The sequence below is a fragment of the Cervus elaphus genome, chromosome 20 (assembly GCF_910594005.1).
Source record: "Cervus elaphus chromosome 20, mCerEla1.1, whole genome shotgun sequence".
NCBI lineage: Eukaryota > Metazoa > Chordata > Mammalia > Artiodactyla > Cervidae > Cervus > Cervus elaphus.
The window spans coordinates 39472506-39491907 of record NC_057834.1 but is presented as its reverse complement, the minus strand read 5'-3'; the positions used below and the strand labels follow the sequence as shown (position 1 = coordinate 39491907).

Sequence of the window (19402 nt, the reverse complement as noted above, 5' to 3'; positions counted from 1 at the left end):
TATTTTAATTGGAGGCTAATTACTTTACAATATTGTAGTGGTTTTTGCCATACATTGACATGAATCAGCCATGGGTGTACATGTGTTCCCCATTCGACAACTTTTTGCATGGAAAACATGACCACAACCATCAGGAGGCAGAAAATGCTTTCCAAGAGTTCATCAAATCCTAAAGCATGGATTTTTATGTTACTTGCTTTTTATGCTACTTCATGCTACTTATGAATAAACTAACTTATTTGTTGTTGGCAAAAATATGTTGATTAAAATGGTTCCTGTTTTGTTTAATAAAGATGTGTTTAAGCCTAGTTATAATGATTTAAAATTCACAGTGTAAAACCAAAATTACCTTTTCATCAACCTAATAGATTCCTTAGGTGGATCTTGACTTGAGAATTCAAAGTACTGATCTAACCATTTTTTTCCCCAACATTGTCCAGCATACTTAGAAACAACAATCAACAAACCCTATTATATCCCAGACTTTCACTAACATGTTTTATGGCAGCAACTTCCTGGTTACCAAAAGGCTTGTCTTCTGTATGCATTTAACTGTAGTGTCTACAGATAACACTTCTAAGTAGCTGTTTTGCTATCGCACACCATAGACTATCAACGCTCACCTTTTATCACAAGAAACAGGGTCAGTAATGACTTTAAATCTAATAATAGAAAAGTTAGAATCAACTTGGAGAACCCAAACTCCAAGATGGCCTCCACGGATCCCACCCGGTGGTATTCACACCTTTGTGTAGTTCCCTCTTCATTGTATTAAGAACGGTTTCAATGACCAATACAGTGTAGTAGACATGCTTATATTAGAAAAGAGATGTAAAACCAGTGATCCACCATAAGATTCTTCAATAATAAGGAACTTAAAAAAGAAAAGCAAATTTTATCCAAAGTAAGGAGAAGAAATAGAATAACAAAGAAAAAAGCATGAATCAATAAAAGAAAAAATAGGTAAAGAATTGAAACAATAGAAACACAAATAACCAATATCTAGGGGGCTTCCCAGGTGGCACTAGTGGTAAAGAACTTGTCAATGCAGGAGATATGAGACACTGGTTCGATCCCTGGCTTGGGAAGATCCCATGGAGAAGGAAATGACAACCCACTCCAATATTCTTGCCTGGAGAATCCCACAGACAGAGAAACCTGGCGGGCTACAGTTCATAGAGTCACGAAGAGTTAGATACAACTGAAGCAACTTAGTGCACACATACACATACACACCAACATCTGGAATGAAAGAGACTACAGATACTACAGATACAAATTAATAAGGCAATGTTGTCAACAACTTTATGTGATAAATTCAACAATTTAGACTAAACAGAAATTCCTTCACATACAAATTACCAAGTTTCACTCAAGAAGAAATAAATAGGGGCTTCCCTGATGGTACAGTGGTTGAGAATACACCTGCCAATGCAGGGGACATGAGTTCAATCCCTGCTCTGGGAAGACCCTGCATGCTATGTGGCAACTAAGCCTGTGTGTCATAACTACTGAGCCAGCACTCTATACCCTCAAGTCACACCTACTCAGCCCATGCACTACAACTACGGAAGCCTGTGCAGTTAGAGCCTGTGCTCAAGAGAAGCCACCACAGTGAGAAACCTGCATACCACAAGGAAGAGTATCCCCCACTCTCTGCAACTAGAGAAAGCCCACGTGCAGCCAGGAAAACCCAGAACAACCAAAAATAAATAAAAGAAGAAATAAATAACCTGAATAGCTGTATATATTTTAAAAATTAAATTCATAGTTTTAAAACCTCTCATACGCCAATTGTTAGAGAAATGGAAATCAAAATCACAGTGAGATAGCACTTCATACCCATTAGAATGGCAATTATCAAAAATAGAAAATAATAAGTGTTATTTAGGATGTGGAGAAATCAGAATCCTTGTGCATTGCTGCTGGAATGTAAAATGACAGTCACTGTGGAAAACAGTATGACAGTTCCTCAAAAAGTTAAACATAGAATTGCCATATAATCCAGCAATTTGAATTTTGGGTATATACATAAAAGAACTGAAAATAAAGATTTGACAAATTATTTGTATATCCATGTTCACAGTAGCATTATTTACAATAGACAAAAGGTGGAAACAACCGAAGGGTCTATCAATGGATAAATAACAAACAAAATGCAGTATATCCATTCAATAGAATATTATTCAGCCTTAAAAAGAAATGAAATTATGTCAGGCTACAACATGGATTAACCCTAAAGACATGCTAAGTGAAATAAGTAAAAAACAAAAAGGACAAATGTATGATTCCACTTTTTTTGGCCATGCCACAAGGCTTTTGGGATCTTAGTTCCCTGACCAGAGATTGAACCCACATGCTCAGCAGTGAAGGCATGGAGAAATAACCAGTGGACTGCCAGGGAATTCCTTGTATGATGCCATTTATACGACATAAGTAGATTAATCAAATTAACAGAGACAGGAAATAGAATGTAGTTACCAGGGAATAGAAGATAGGAGGAACAGGGGTGGGTATTTTTTAAGGGAAAGAGAGAATCAGTCTAGAAAGATTATAAAGTTCTGGAGATAGATGGTGGTATTGGTACACAACATCAATACACTTAATGTCACTGAACTGTATGCCTAAAAATGGTTAAAATGGTAACATTTATGTTATGTATGTATATTTTAGCACTATAATAATAAAAGACTTACTATTTAAAAAAGTTCCAAGCTCAAATAGTTTCACTGTGAATTCTACCAAATATTTGAGGAAGAAGTAACACTAGTTCTACAGAACTCTTCCAGAAAATAGAAAAGAATACTTTCCAGCTTATTTTATAAAGCCAATATTATCCTCACATCAAAACCTGACAAAGACATTACAACTAAAACCGAAGAAGGAAAAGAAAAGTTATAGGCCCTCAAAAACATACATACAAAAGTCATTAACAGAATTTTAGCAAATTAAATCCTGCAATGTGTGAAGATAACAAATCATAATCAAGTGAAGTTTATCCTGAGAATGCAAGATTTGTTTAATACTAGAAAATCAATCAATGTAACTAATTCATCATATTTAAAAGACTAAAAAAGAAAAACTATATTCATTTTATCAATAGATGTAGAAGAGCATTGACAAAATGCAGCACCAATTCATGATGAAAATTCTCAATAAACTAGGAATAAAAAGGAACTTGTTCAACCTAAGGACGAGCATCTACACAAAATCTATAGTCAACATCATACTCAATGGTGAAAGGGTGAATATTTTTCACTTTAAAGTCAGAAATAAGGCAAATATATCCACTTTACACTCCTATTCAATACTGTAGTAGAGGTCCTAGTCAGTGCAATGAGGCAAGAGGAAGAAAAGTCACATTTGTTAGAATGAAAAGAGTTAACTCTTTATTCACATATAACCTAATTATATATGTAGCACTTGCTAAGGAATCTACAAGAAGTAATAGAATAAGTCAACTCAGCAAGCTTTCAAGATTCAAGGAAACATACAAAAACCACTGTATTTATGGGCCTTCCTGGTGGCTCAACAGTAAAGAATTCGCCCATCAATGCAGGAGACTCCAGTTCGATCCCTGATCCAGGAAGATCCCACATGCCAGGTAGCAAACTAACCCCGTTGGCCACAACTGTTGAGGCTGTGGTCTAGAGCCCGGGAACTGCAACTACTGAGCCCATATGCCACAGCTACGGAAGCTCAGTGCCCTGGATCCTGTGCTCCACAACAAAAGAAGCCACTGCAATAAGAAGCCTGTACAATTCAATGAAAAGTAGCCCCCCACTCACTGCAACTACAGAAAAGCCCCCGCAGCAACAAAGACCCAGCAGAGCCAAAAATAAATACATTTTTTAAATGATTTTTTTTATTTTTTTAAATGATTTTTTAAAACCCACTGTATTTATATATATTAGCATGATGAATTAAAAGGAGAAAATTTAAATATATATATGGCTTAAAACATAAAATAAGTACAAATGTAATAAAATATCTTCAAGACCTGTATGATGAAAACTATAAGACATTGCTGAAAGAAAAATTCAAAGTTCTAAATAAGTGGGAAAAGTTTCATGTTCATAAATCCTAATGAAAAATATCAGCAGAGAGGAGATGTCTGCAACAGTGGCAAAGCAAGAAACTCCAAGAACCTGTCCCTCCATAGAAATGCCAAAAAAAGACAGAGAGTCAGAATTAACTTTGGAAAATATTTAAAGGTTTACAGCAACTAAACGTATGCTGAATTAAGAAAAAGGTGACTTAAAGCATTAAAGCAATTATTTGTCAAACCACTAACTGACTACAAGCTAAAGGAATCAAGATTTTATAGTCAAATAACACAAATTACAAATAACACAATCTTTTAAAAATGATTTCGAAAACTCACTAAATATACAAGCAACTACAACCCACAGCAAGCAATAACAGCAGCCCTGAAGAAAGACAAGAATCTGATTTCCAAAATTACTATATTATATTGTTGACTTTTGAACAAAGTGGGGTCTATGAGTGCCAATCCTTTGTGCTGTTGAAATCCGTGTCTAACTCTAGCCCTCCATACCATGGTATTACATTTGCAGATTCAACCAGTCACAGATTATATAGTATTGTAGTATGTATTAATTAAAAAAAAATCCACATACAAGTGGAAATGTGCAATTAGAACTTACCTTGCTCAAGGGTCTACTATAATAAAATGTTGTTTTCAGCAACAACAAAAAATAAGGCATTCAAAGAAACAAGAAAATATGACCTATTTATGGGGGGGGGGAAAGGAAATTAACACAAACTGTCCCTAAAGAAGCACAGATACTGAAAAAGATTATAAATCAAAGAGCTAATAGAAACAATAGACATCACTCCAGAAGAAGTATGTTTCACCAAATAGAGAATATAGTGAAGAGACAGAAATTATAAAAAAGGAACCAAACAGATATTCTGAAATTACAAGTACAATAACTGAGATGAAAACTTCAGTAGAAGACCTTTACAGTAGATTTGAGCTGGCAGAAGAAAGAATCTGCAAATTTAAAGAGAGGGCCATTGAAGTTATTTAGAGTAGCAAAAAGAAAAAAGAATGAAAAAAAATGACCAAGGCTTAGAGACCAGTGGAACATCATTAAGGAAATCAATATATATATAAAATAAGTCTCAGAAGTAGGGAAAGAAAGGTGCAGAAAGGATATGTGAAGAATTAATGATGAAAATGTCTCACATTTACTAAAAAACATGAACCTACAAAAATCAATTAAACACAAAAGAAGTCAGTAATGGAAGAAATTATCAAAAAAGTCATATAGAAAACAAAAGAATAAAATAGTGCCCATCTGTAGGAAAAAAAAATAAAACAAAACCAAGAGCTTTTCCTTATCAGTAACTGTTTTAAACATAAATAAATTCTCCAATTAAAAGGCAGAAATTGACAGAATGGATAAAGAAAAACATGATCCAAGTATATGCTATCTATAAGAGACTAATGTTAGATTCAGAGACATAAATAGGTTGAAAGTGAAAGAATGGAAAAATGCATTCCATTTTAATTACCAAATTATTTTAAACAATAATTACTGAAAGAGGGTTGGGGGAGCAGTCTACATTAACATCAAACAAAATAGATTTTTAAAAATTGTTATGAGACAAAGGTCATTATATATTAACAAAAAGGTTAATTTATCAAGTTATAACAATTACAAACATACACATACCTAACAACAGAGGACCCCAAAATATGAAGCAAAAATGGACAGACGGAATGAAGGAAGAAATGAAGAAAGAAAGAGTTTTATAACAACAGTTAACAGATTTTAATAATTCAAATTCAATAATGGATAGAACAACCAGAACTAAAGATCAGTATGGAAATAGAGGACTTGACCAACACTATAAACCAACTAGATCAAGCAGACATATAAAGAATATTCCACCCCATAACAACAAAATGCTCAATTTTCTCAAGTGCACATGGAATATTCTCCACGACAGGTCATATGTTAAATCACAAAAGAAATCTCAATAAATTTAAAAAGACTAAAATCATATAAAGTATCTTCTCGACCCAAAATGGACTAAAACTAGAACTTTACACAGGGAAAACCAGACAATTCACAAGTATGTGGAAATTAAATAAAACAACCAATGGGTCAAAGAAGAAATCATAAGAAACGTTAGGAAACTTTGAGATGAAGAAAAACAAAAATCCAATATGCCCAAACTTATAGGATTCAATGAAAACAATGCTCAAAGGAAAATAGACAGCTGTAAACATCTGTATTAAAAAACAAGAGAGAGGGAAAAAGTGCTGTGACTGGCAGTAGAACATGGCAGAACCATGTTAAATAGGGAAAGTTCCTTTCCCCTTTGGCAGAGGGCGCCAGCCAGAGTGACAAAACAAATGTCCTCCACAGAGAGTAGAATTGAAACTATTTCAAATGCAGTCTCCTTGAGTTTTTCAGGGGACTTCCCTGGTGGTCCAGGCAGAGTCTGCCTGCCAATGCAGGGGACACAAGTTCAATCCCTGGTCTGAGAAGATTCCACACACCATGGGGCAACTAAACCTGTGTGCCACAACTGCTGAGCCCATGAGCTACAACAACTGAAGCTCATGCACCCTAGAGCCCATATTCTGCAACAAGGGAAGCCACCACAGTGAGAGGCCCTTGCACCGTAACTAGAAAGCTCACTTGCTGCAACTAGAGAAAGTCCACGCACAGCAACAAAGACCCAGTGTAGCCAATAAATAAATAAATAAATATACAAAATAAATTAAATTAAAAAAAAAAGAAGAGGGAATTCCTGGCTGTCCAATGGTTAGTACTCAGTGTTTTCACTCTCATGGCCTGGGTTCAATCCCTGGTTAAGGAAATAAGATCTTGTAAGCTGGGTGTGACACAGCCAAAAAAGAAGAAAACATTTCAAATCAATAATCTGACTGTATAGTTAAAAAAAAAACTGGAAAAGGAAGAGCAAAGTAAACCTGAAACTAGCAGAAGGAAGGAAATAATAAAGTGAGCAGTGATTTTAAAAGTAGAGAATGGAAAATAAATACACAAAATCAACAAAACCAAAATTTGGTTCTTCAAAAAGATCAACAAAATTGAGTTTAGCTAGAATCACAGAGAAAAAAAGAAAGAATACTCAAATTATTAGAATCAGAAATGAAAGTGGGGACATTATTACCAACTTTACAGAAATAAAAAGGATTGTGAGATAATACTATGAACAATTGTCCACCAAACAAATTAGATAACCTAGATCAAATGGAAAGATTCCTCAAAGCACATCAATTAGAAAAACTGACCCAGTAGAAATAGAAAACCTGAACAAAGCTATAGCAAGCAAAGAGATTAAATCAATAATCAAAAATTTCCTAGCAAAGAAAAGCCCAGGCCCTGCCTACAAAAAGTCTACAAACAATAAGTGTGGGAGAGGGTGTGGAGAAAAGGCAACCCTCTTACACTGTTGGTGGGAATGCAAACTGGTACAGCCACTACAGAGAACAGTGTGAAGATTCCTTAAAACCTGGAAATAGAACTGCCATATGACCCAGCAATCCCACTGCTGGGCATACACACCGAGGAAACCAGAATTGAAAGAGACACATGTACCCCAATGTTCACTGCAGCACTGTTTACAATAGCCAGGACGTGGAACCAACATAGATGTCCATGGGCAGATGAATGGATAAGGAAGTTGTGGTACATATACACATGGAATATTACTCAGCTATAAAAAAGAACACATTTGAGTCAGTTCTAATGAGGTGGATGAAACTGTAGTCTACTATACGAGTGAAGTAAGTCAGAAAGAGAAACACCAATATATATCAGTGCATATATGTGGAATCTAGAAAGACGGTAACCATGATCCTAATATGCAAGGCAGCAAAAGAGACACAGATGTAAAGAACAGACTATTGGACTATGTGGGAGAAGGTGAGGGTGGGATGATATGAGAGATATTGAAACATATATATATTATACATAAAATAGATGACTAGTGCAAGTTCGATGCATGAAGCAGGGTGCTCAAAGCCAGTGTTCTGGGACAACCCAGAGGTTGGGGTAAGGAGGGAGGTGGGAGTAGGGGTCCAGGATGGGGGTGGGCATGCACGTACACCCGTGGCTGATTAGTGTCGATGTGTGGCAGGGACCACCACAGTGTTGTGAAGTGATTGTCCTCCAATTAAAATAAATAAATTTTTTAAAAAAGAAAGAAAAGCCCAGGCCTAGATGGCTTCAATTGTTAATTTCCACAAACATTTAAAACAAAATTAACACCAATGTTTCTCAAACTTAAAAATAAAAGATGAAGAAGAAAAAAGAAAAAGGAAGAAACACTTCCTAACTCATTCTAAGAGACCAGCATTTGCCCTGAAACCAAAGTTAGACAAAGATATCATAAAAAAGGAAAACTACAGACCAATATCCTTTATGAATATAAATACAAAACTCCTTAAGGAAATACTGGCAAACCAAATCCAGCAGCATATTAATAGTATTATACACCATGATCAAGTGGGATTTTTCTAGGAATTCAAAGGCAGTACAATATATAAAAGTCAATTAATGTAATATACATATTAGTAGAATGAAAGAAAAAAATGCTTAAAAATATTTGAGAAAAATCCAATGCCCTTTTACAGTAAAAAACACTCAACAATTAGGGGTAAAAAAGAACTTCTTCAATATGATAAGGGCCATATATGAAAACTCCACAGCTAACATCTTACTCAGTGGTGAAAGAATGAAAGTTTTTGCTTTAAGATCAAAAACAAGATAAGGAGGCCCACTATTGCCACTTCTATTCAATATTGCATTATAAGTTCTAGCCAGAGAAATTAGGCAAGAAAATGAAATAAAAGGTATCAAAATGGGAAATGGAGGAGCAAAATTACCACTATTCACAGGTTCAGTTCAGTTCAGTCACTCAGTCGTGTCCAATTCCTTGTGACGCTATGGACTGCAGCATGCCAGGCCTCCCTGTCCATCACCAACTCTTGGATATGATATTATATATGAAATATCCTATAAAGTCCAGAAGAACTACTAGAGCCAATAAAATAATTCAGCAAAGTTGCAGCATACCAGATCTACACACAAATATCAGTTGTACTTACATACATTAGCAATAAACAAACTAGAAAGATTTTTACAATTACAATTACAATAGCATCAAAAAAGAATAAACTACCCAGAATAAACTCAACCTTGGAGGTGCAGTACTTGTACACTGAAAACTACAAAATATTGCTTGAATAAATTAAAGACAGCCTGAATAAACGGAAAAACATCCCATGTTCATGAATTGGAAGACCTAACATTGTTAAGATGACAACAATCTCCAAAGTGATCTTCTAATTCAACGCAATTGCTATCAAAATCCCAAGGGCCTTTTGGGAAAAAAATGGAAAAGCCCATCCTAAAACTGATATGGAATTCTAAGAGATCTTGAATGGCCAAAACAATCTTGAAAAAGAACAGTTAGAAGACTTCACATTTCCCATTTCAAAACACAATTCAAAGCTACAGTGATCAAAGCAGTGTGGTACTGCAAAAGGACAGACAGACCAATGGAATAAAACTGAGTACAGAAATAAGCTGACATCTATAGTCAACTGGATTTGACAAGGATGCCAAGAGCATACAATAAGTGAAATGAGTCTCTTTGATAAGTAGCACTGGCACAAGACAAAACCCCAAAGCCCCCATCAAAACACTACTAGACCTATTAAATGCATTTAGTCAAGTTGCAGGATACAAGATTTATATACAGAAATTTGTTGCTTTTCTATACACTAATAATTAACTATCAGATAGAGAAAACAAGAAAAACAACCCCATTTACAACTGCATCAAAAAGAATAAAATAAAATTAACTCCAAAGAGGTGAAAGACTTAGACTCTGAAAATAATGTAACACTGGTGAAAACAACTGAAGATGATACAAAGAAATGGAAAGATATCCCAAGTTCATGGATTGGAACAGTTAATATTATTAAAATGTCAATACTACCAAAAGCAATGTATAGTTTTAACACAATCCCTATCAAAACACCTATGATATTTTCCACAAGACTAGAATAAAAAATCCTAAAATTTACATGGAACCACAAACTACCCCTAATAACCAAAGTAATGTTGAGAATAAAGAACAAAGCCAGAGGTATCACACTCCCTGTTGTCAGATTATACTACAAAACTACAGTAAACAAAACAATATGGTACTAAGACTTCCCTGGTGGCCCAGCGGTTAAGATTCCATGCTTCCACCGCAGGGGACATGGGTTTGATACCCAGTCACAGAACTAAGATCCCACAAGCCATGTGGTGCAGCCCCCCTCCCCTGCCAAAAAATTATATAACTAGAGAACTTGATCACCAGATGGTCAACATGAAAACTAAGACTGATTACATTCTTTGCAGCCAAAGATGGAGAAGTGCTATACAGTCATCAAAAACAATACCAGGAGCTGACTGTGGCTCAGATCATGAACTCCTTATTGCCAGATTCAGACTTAAATTGCAGAAAGTAGGGAAAACTACTAGACCATTCAGGTATGACCTAAATCAAATCCCTTACGATTATACAGTGGAAGTGACAAACAGATTCAAGGGATTAGATCTGATAGACAGAGTGCCTGATGAACTATGGACAGAGGTTCATGACATTGTACAGGAGGCAGTAATGAAGACCACCCCCAAGAAAAAGAAATGCAAAAAGGCAAAACGGTTGTTTGAGGAGGCCTTACAAACAGCTGTGAAAAGAAGTGAAAGGCAAAGGAGAAAAGGAAAGATATTCCCATTTGAATGCAGAGTTCCAAAGAATAGCAAGGAGAGATAAGAAAGCCTTCCTCGGTGACCAATGCAAAGAAATAGAGGGAAACAACAGAATGGGAAAGATGAGAGATCTCTTCAAGAAAATTAGAGATACCAAGGGAACATTTCAAGCAAAGATGGGCACAATAAAGGACAGAAATGGTATGGACCTAACAGAAGCAGAAGATATTAAGAAGAGGTGGCAAGAATACACAAAAGAATTACACAAAAAAGATCTTCATGATCGAGATAATCACGATGGTGTGATCACTCACCTAGAGTCAGAATTCTGGAATGCAAAGTCAAGTGGAACTTAGGAAGCATCACTACAAACAAAGCTAGTGGAAGTTATGGAATTCTAGTTGAGCTATTTCAAACCCTAAAAGATGATGCAGTGAAAGTGCTGCACTCAATATGCCAGCAAATTTGGAAAACTCAGCAGTGGCCACAGGACTGGAAAAGGTCAGTATTCATTCCAATCCCAAAGAAAGGCAATGCCAAAGAATGTTCAAACTACTGCACAATTGCACTCATCTCACACACTAGTTAAGTAATGCTCAAAATTCTCCAAGCCAGGCTTGGATTGGAGAACCATGAACTTCCAGACGTTCAAGCTGGATTTAGAAAAGGCAGAAGAACCAGAGATCAAATTGCCAACATTTGTTGGATCATCGAAAAAGCAAGAGAGTTCCAGAAAAACATCTACTTCTACTTTATTGACTATGCCAAAGCCTTTGACTGTGTGACCACAACAAACTCTGGAAAATTCTTAAAGAGATGGGAATACTAGACCACCTGACCTGCCTCTTGAGAAATCTGTATGCAGGTCAGGAAGCAACAGTTAGAACTGGACATGGAACAACAGACTGGTTCCAAATAGGGCAAGGAGTATGTCAAGGCTGTATCTTGTCACCCTGATTATTTAACTTATATGCAGAATACATCGTGAGAAATGCTGGGCTGGATGAAGCACAAACTGGAATCAAGATTGCCGGGAGAAATATCAATAACCTCAGATACGCAGATGACACCACCCTTATGGCAGAAAGCAAAGAAGAACTAAAGAGCCTCTTGATGAAAGTGAAAGAGGAGAGTGAAAAGTTGGCTTAAAACTCAACATTCAGAAAACTAAGATCATGGCATCCGGTCCCATCACTTCATGGGAAATAGATGGGGAAGCAGTGGAAACAGTGAGAGACTATTTTTGGGGCTCCAAAATGACTGCAGATGGTGACTGTGGCCATGAAATTAAAAGACGTTTGCTCCTTGGAAGAAAAGTTATGACCAACCTAGACAGCATATTAAGAAGCAGAGACATTACTTTGCCAACAAAGGTCCGTCTAGTCAAAGCTACGGTTTTTCTGGTAGTCATGTATGGATGTGAGAGTTGGACTATACAGAAAGCGGAGCACTGAAGGATTGATGCTTTTAACCGTGGTGTGGGAGAAGACTCTTGAGAGTCCCGTGGAAAGCAAGGAGGTCCATCCTAAAGAAAATCAGTCCTGAATATTCATTGGAAGGACTGATGCTGAAGCTGAAACTCCAATACTTTGGCCACCTGTTGCAAAGAACTGACTCATTGGAAAAGACCCTGATGCTGGGAATGACTGCAGGCGGGAGGAGAAGGGGACAACAGAGGATGAGATGGTTGGATGGCATCACCGACTCAACGGACATGAGTTTGAGTAAGCTCTGGGAGTTGTTGATAGACAGGGAAGCCTGGTGTGCTGGAGTCCATGGGGTTGCAGAGTCGGACATGACTGAGCCACTGAATTGAACTGAACTAAAATAGAGAACTTGAAATGACTATGAATAAAAAGAAGAAACATTATAAAAATTATTAATGGTATCTCATAGATCATTGGTGGGGATATAAAATAAAACAATACAGCCATTTTAGAAAAATAGTTTGTCAATTTCTTATAAAACTAAACATGTAGCTACTATATGACCCAAGAATTGTACTCAAGCATTTTTTTCTTTATTAATTATTATTATTATTATTTTTTTTGGCTGTGCTGGATCTTCATTACTACCTGTGGGCTTTCTCTAGTTGGGGTGAGCAGGAGCTACTTTCTAACTGTCATGTGCAGACTTCTTGCAGTGGTTTCTTTTGTTTTCAGGCTTTAGGCTTGTGGGCTTCAGGATTTGCAGGTTGTGAGCTCTAGAGCATGGTCTCAGTAGTTGCGGCGCATGGGCTTATTTGCTCCACAGCATATGGAATCTTCCCTAGACCAGGGATTGAACCAATGTTCCCTGTACTGTCAGGCAGATTCTTCTCCACTGTACCACAGTCCCCACTCTTAAGCATTTTATCCCGGAGACATAAAAACATATCCACAGCAAACTCTATACAACAATGTTGTTGTTTTAGTTGCTAAGTTGTGTCTGACTCTTTTGCGATCCCATGGATTGTAGCCCTCCAGGCTCCTCTGTCCATGGGATTTTCCAGGCAAGAATACTGTAGTGGGATGCCATTTCCTTCTCCAGGGGATCTTCTCAACAGAGGGGTTGAACCCTCATCTCTTGCACTGCAGGCAGATTCTTTACCACTGAACCACCTAGGAAGCCCCACAAGAATGTTTAGAGCAGCTTTATTCATAATTGCCAAATAATAGAAAACCCAAATCACCCTTAGTAGGTGAATAGTTAAAATCCAGTACATCTGTACAATGGGATATTATTCACCACTTATTTTTATTCAGTAATTTTTTAAATGATATAGTGATACCCTCAACAATTTGGATAGATCTTAAGGGCATTTTTTCTTTCTTTTAAAAAAATTATTTATTTTTGGCTGTGCTGGGTCTTCATTGCTGTGCACAATCTTTCTCTAGCTGCACCTGGCAGGAGCTACTCTTCATTGCAGTGCATGGGTTTCTCATTGCAATGGCTTCTCTTGTTGTGGAGCATGGGCTCTAGAGAGCTCAGGCTTCAGTACTTACAGCTCATGGGCTGTAGGTGTGGAGCACAGGCTTAGTTGCTCCACAACATGTGGGATCTTCCCAGACCAGGTATCAAACCCATGTCCCTTGCATTGGCAGGTGGATTCTTAACCACTGAACCACCAGGGAAGTAGTTTTTTTTCAAACTTCCAGATTTTATTTTAAATTTCCCAATCAAAAGGAAACTTACACACCTAAATAAAAAACAAGATTACAAATCAAGATAGTCTGCAGGCCACCAGATTGTGATCTCTGTCATACAGGTTTCTATAAAATCATGTTAAGAAGGCTTCCCTGATGGCTCAGTTGGTAAAGAGTCTGCCTGTAATGTGGGAGACCTGGGGTTCCCCCCCCCCCCCCGCCAATTATTTTTATTAGTTGGACGCTAATTACTTTACAGTATTCTAGTGGTTTTTGCCATACATTGACATGAATCAGCCATGGATTTACATGTGTTCCCCATCCTGAACCCCCCACCTCCCTCTCCATCCCATCCCTCTGGGTCATCCCAGTGCACCAGCCCCAAACACTTGTCTCATGCATCCAACCTGGACTGGCGATCTGTTTCACACTTGATAATATACATGTTTCGATGCTGTTCTCTCAGATCATCCCACCCTTGCCTTCTCCCATAGAGTCCAAAAGTCTGTTCTATACATCTGTGTCTCTTTTTCTGTCTTGCATATAGGGTTATTGTTACCATCTTTCCAAATTCCATATATATGCGTTAGTATACTGTATTGGTGTTTTTCTTTCTAGCTTACTTCACTCTGTATAATGGGCTCCAGTTTCATCCACCTCATTAGAACTGATTCAAATTAATTCTTTTTAATGGCTGAATAATATTCCATTGTGTATATGTACCACAGCTTTCTTATCCATTCATCTGCTGATGGGCATCTAGGACATGGCATCTAAGCCATGTCCTGGCTATTATAAACAGTGCTGCAATGAACATTGGGGTACATGTGTCTCTTTCAGTTCTGGTTTCCTCGGTGTGTATGCCTAGGAGTGGGATTGCTGGGTCATATGGCAGTTCTATTTCCAGTTTTTTAAGGAGTCTCCACACTGTTCTCCATGTGGCTGTACTAGTTTGCATTCCCACCAACAGTGTAAGAGGGTTCCCTTTTCTCCACACCCTCTCCAGCATTTATTGCTTGTAGACTTTTGGATAGCAGCCATTCTGACTGGAGTGTAATGGTACCTCATTGAGGTTTTGATTTGCATTTCTCTGATAATGAGTGATGTTGAGCATCTTTTCATGTGTTTGTTAGCCATCTGTATGTCTTCTTTGGAGAAATGTCTGTTTAGATCTTTGGCCCATTTTTTGATTTGGTCATTTTTCTGGAATTGAGCTACAGGAGTTGCTTGTTTATTTTTGAGATTAATCCTTTGTCCGTTTATTTGCTATTATTTTCTCCCATTCTGAACGCTGTCTTTTCACCTTGCTTATAGTTTCCCTTGTTGTGCAAAAGCTTTTAAGTTTAATTAGGTCCCATTTGTTTATTTTTGCTTTTATGTCCAATATTCTGGGAGGTGGATCATAGAGGATCTTGCTGTGATTTATGTCGGAGAGTGTTTTGCCTATGTTCTCCTTTAGGAGTTTTATAGTTTCTGGTCTTACATTTAGATCTTTAATCCATTTTGAGTTTATTTTTGTGTATGGTGTTAGAAAGTGTTCTAGTTTCATTCTTTTACAAGTGGTTGACCAGTTTTCCCAGCACCACTTGTTAAAGAGGTTGTCTTTTTTCCATTGTAGATTCTTGCCTCCTTTGTCGAAGATAAGGTGTCCACAGGTACATGGATTTATCTCTGGGCTTTCTATTCTGTTCCATTGATCTATATTTCTGTCTTTGTGTCAGTACCATACTGTTTTGATGACTGTGGCTTTGTAGTAGAGCCTGAAGTCAGGCAGGTTGATTTCTCCAGTTCCATTCTTCTTTCTCAAGATTGCTTTGGCTATTCGAGGTTTTTTGTATTTCCATACAAATTGTGAAATTATTTGTTCTAGTTCTGTGAAGAATACCATTGGTAGCTTGATAGGGATTGCACTGAATCTATAGATTGCTTTGGGTAGTATACTCATTTTCACAATATTGTTTCTTCCAATCCATGAACATGGTATATTTCTCCATCTATTTGTGTCCTCTTTGATTTCTTTCATCAGTGTTTTATAGTTTTCTATGTATAGGTCTTTTGTTTCTTTAGGTAGATATACTCCTAAGTATTTTATACTTTTTGTTGCAATGGTGAATGGTATTGTTTCCTTAATTTCTCTTTCTGTTTTCTCATTGATAGTGTATAGGAATGCAAGAGATTTCTGTGTGTTAATTTTATATCCTGCAACTTTACTATATTCATTGATTAGCTCTAGTAATTTTCTGGTAGAGAGACCTGGGTTAAGAAGTTAAGGGACTTCCCTGGTGGTCCACCCCTTCATGGATCATAGCCTTGTCATGGCAAAGGGGCTTGCATAACTCAGTGAAGTCATGAGCTATGCCATGTAGGGCCACCTAAGACAAGCGGGTCTTGGTGGAGACATCTGACAAAACGTGGTCCATTGGGAGGGAACAGCAAACCACTCCAGTATTCTTGCCATGAGAACACCATGAACAGCATGAAAAGGCAAAAGATATGACACCAGACAATGAGCCCCTACCCCCAGGTCAGAAGGTGTCCAATGTGCTACTGGGGAAGAACTGAGGGCAATTTCTAACAGCTCTGGAAAGAATGAAGTAACTGGGCCAAAGCAGAAATGATGCTCAGTTGTGGATGTATCTGGTGGTGAAAGTAAATCTGATGCTGTGAAGAACAATACTGCATAGGAACCTGGAATGTTAAGTCCATGAATCAAGGTAAATTGGACGTAGTCAAGTAGGAGATGGCAAGAGTGAACATCAACATCTTAAGAATCAGTGAACTAAAATGGATGGGAATGAGTGAATTTAAACCAAATGACCATTATACCTACTACTGTGGGCAAGAATCCCTTAGAAGAAATGGAGCAGCCCTCATAGTCAATGAAAGAGTCCAAAATGTAGTACTGGGACACAAACTTAAAAATGATAGAATGATCTTAGTTCATTTCCAAGACAAACCATTCATCATCACAGTAATCCAAGTCTATGCCCCAACCACTGATGCTAAAGAAGTTGAAGTTGACTGGTTCTCTGAAGAACTACAAGACTTTCTAGTACTAACAACAAAAAATATGCCCTCTCAATCATAGGGGACTGGAATGCAAAAGCAGAAAGTCAAGAGATACCTAGAATATCAGACAAGTTTGACCTGAAGAACTATGGACTGATGTTCATAACATTTGTACAGGAGGCAGTGACCAAAACCATTTCAAAGAAAGAAAAATGCAAGAAGACAATGTCTGAGGAGGCTTTACAAATAGCTGAGGAAAGAAGAGAAGCAAAAAGCAAAGGAAAAAGAGAAAGATACACCCAACTCAATGGACAGTTCCAGAGAATAGGAAGGAGAGATAAGAAGGCCTCCTTAAATGAACAATGCAACCAATAGAATGGGAAAGACTAGAGGTCTCTTCAAGAAAATTGGAGGTATCAAAGAGAATATTTCATGCAAGGATGGGCACAATAAAGGGCAGAAATGGTAGGAACCTAACAGAGGCAGGAGAGATTAAGAAGAGGTGGGAAGAATACACAGAAGAACTATACAAAAAAGGTCTTAATGACTGGGATAACCACAATGGTGTGATCTCTTACTTAGGGCCAGACATCCTAAAGAGTGAAGTGGGCCTTAGGAAGCATTACAAGCAAAGATAGTGGAGGGGATGGAATTCCAGCTGAGCTATTTCAAATCTTAAAAGATGATGCTGTGAGAGTGCTGCACTCAATATGCCAGCAAATTTGGAAAACTCATCAGTGGCCACAGGACTGGAAAAGGTCAGTTTTCCTTCCAATCCCAAAGAAGGGCAGTGCCAAAGATTGTTCAAACTATCAAACAACTGCACTCATTTCATATACTAGTAGGTTATCCTCAAAATCCTTTAAGCTAGGCTTTAGCAGTACATGAACTGAGAACTTCCAGATGTACAAGTTGGGTTTAGAAAAGGCAGAGGAATCAGAGATCAAATTGCCAACATTTGCTGAATCACAGAGAAAGCAAGACAATTCCAGAAAAACATCTGCTTCACTATGTGGAAAATTCTTCAAGAGATGGGAATACCAGACCACCTCACCTGTCTCCTGAGAAACCTGTATGCAGGTCAAGAAGCAACAGTTAGAACTGGACATGGAACAACAGACTGGTTCAAAATCGGGAAAGGAATACAACAAGTACATTGTCATCTTGTTTATTTAGCTTATACACAGATTACATCACATGAAATGCTGGGCTGGATTAATCACAAGCTGGAATCAAGATTGCTGGGAGAAGTATCAATAACTTCAGATACTCAGATGATATCACTCTGATGGCAGAAAGTGAAGAGGAACTAAAAAGCTTCTTGATGAGGGTGAAAGAGGAGAGTGAAAAAGTTGACTTAAAACTCAACATCCAAAAAAAGATCATGGCATCTGGTCCCATCACTTCATGGCAAATCAAAGGGGGAAAAGTGGAAGCAGTGACAGATTTCCTTTTCTTGGGCTCCAAAATCACTGCAGAGGGTGACTGTAGCCACAAAATTAAAAAAGACACTTGCTCCTTTAAAGGAAAGCATTACAAACCTAAACAGTGTATTAAAAAGCAGAGACATCACTTTACTGACAAAGGTTCCTATAGTCAAAGTTATGGTTTTTCCAGTAGTCATGTACAGATGTAATAGCTGGATCATAAAGAATGCTGAGTGCTGAAGAATTGATGCTTTCTAATTGTGGTGCTACAGAAGACTCTTGAGAGTCCCTTGGACTGCAAGGAGATCAAATCAGTCAATCCTAAAGGAAATCAACCCTGTATATTCATTGAAGGACTGATGCGGAAGCTGAAGTTCCAATACTTTGGCCATCTGATATGAAGAGCTGACTCACCGGAAGAGACTTTGATGCTGAGAAAGACTGAAAGTAAAAGGAGAAGAGGGCGGTGGTAGATGAGATGGTTAGATAGCATCATCAACTAAATGGATATGAATCTGAGAAAATTCCAGGAGACAGTGAAGGCCAGGGAAGCCTGGCATGCTGCAGTCCATGGGGTCACAGAGTTGGACATGACTTAGCAACTGAACAACAAAAACTGGTGGTCCAGTGGTTAAGAATCCACCTGTCAATGCAGGTGACTCAGGTTTCATCTCTGGATCAGGAAGATTTCACTTAGTTGCTGTGGAGCAACTAAGCCTGTGCGCCACAACTACTGAGCCCACATGCTTCAACTACTGAAGCCCGTGCACCTAGATCTGGTGCTCTGCAACAAGAGAAGCCATTGAGATGAGAATCCCATGAACCGCAAAGTTTAAACTTTACCTTAAAATCAATGGGAAGCCACCAAAGGAATTTAAACAGTAAATACATAATAATTTTTATAGTTTTTGTAACATCATTCTAGCCACAGATAATATTGAAGGTAGGAGTATCAGTTTAGAAGCTACTGTGACAATCTAGGTGAAATAGCAGTGTCTCCTTCACCTAGTAAGATGGATTTGAGAGATATTTAGAAGAATTGACTTAGCATTCAATGATGTACTGAACG

At 37.6% G+C, this 19402-nt stretch overlaps 1 protein-coding gene across 1 annotated transcript in view; it reads right to left on the bottom strand.

Annotated features, from left to right (window-relative positions):
• The window catches only part of NUP210L (nucleoporin 210 like), a 98270-nt gene that overhangs the window by 58886 nt on the left and 19982 nt on the right, over positions 1 to 19402 (bottom strand). The window lies entirely within an intron of this gene.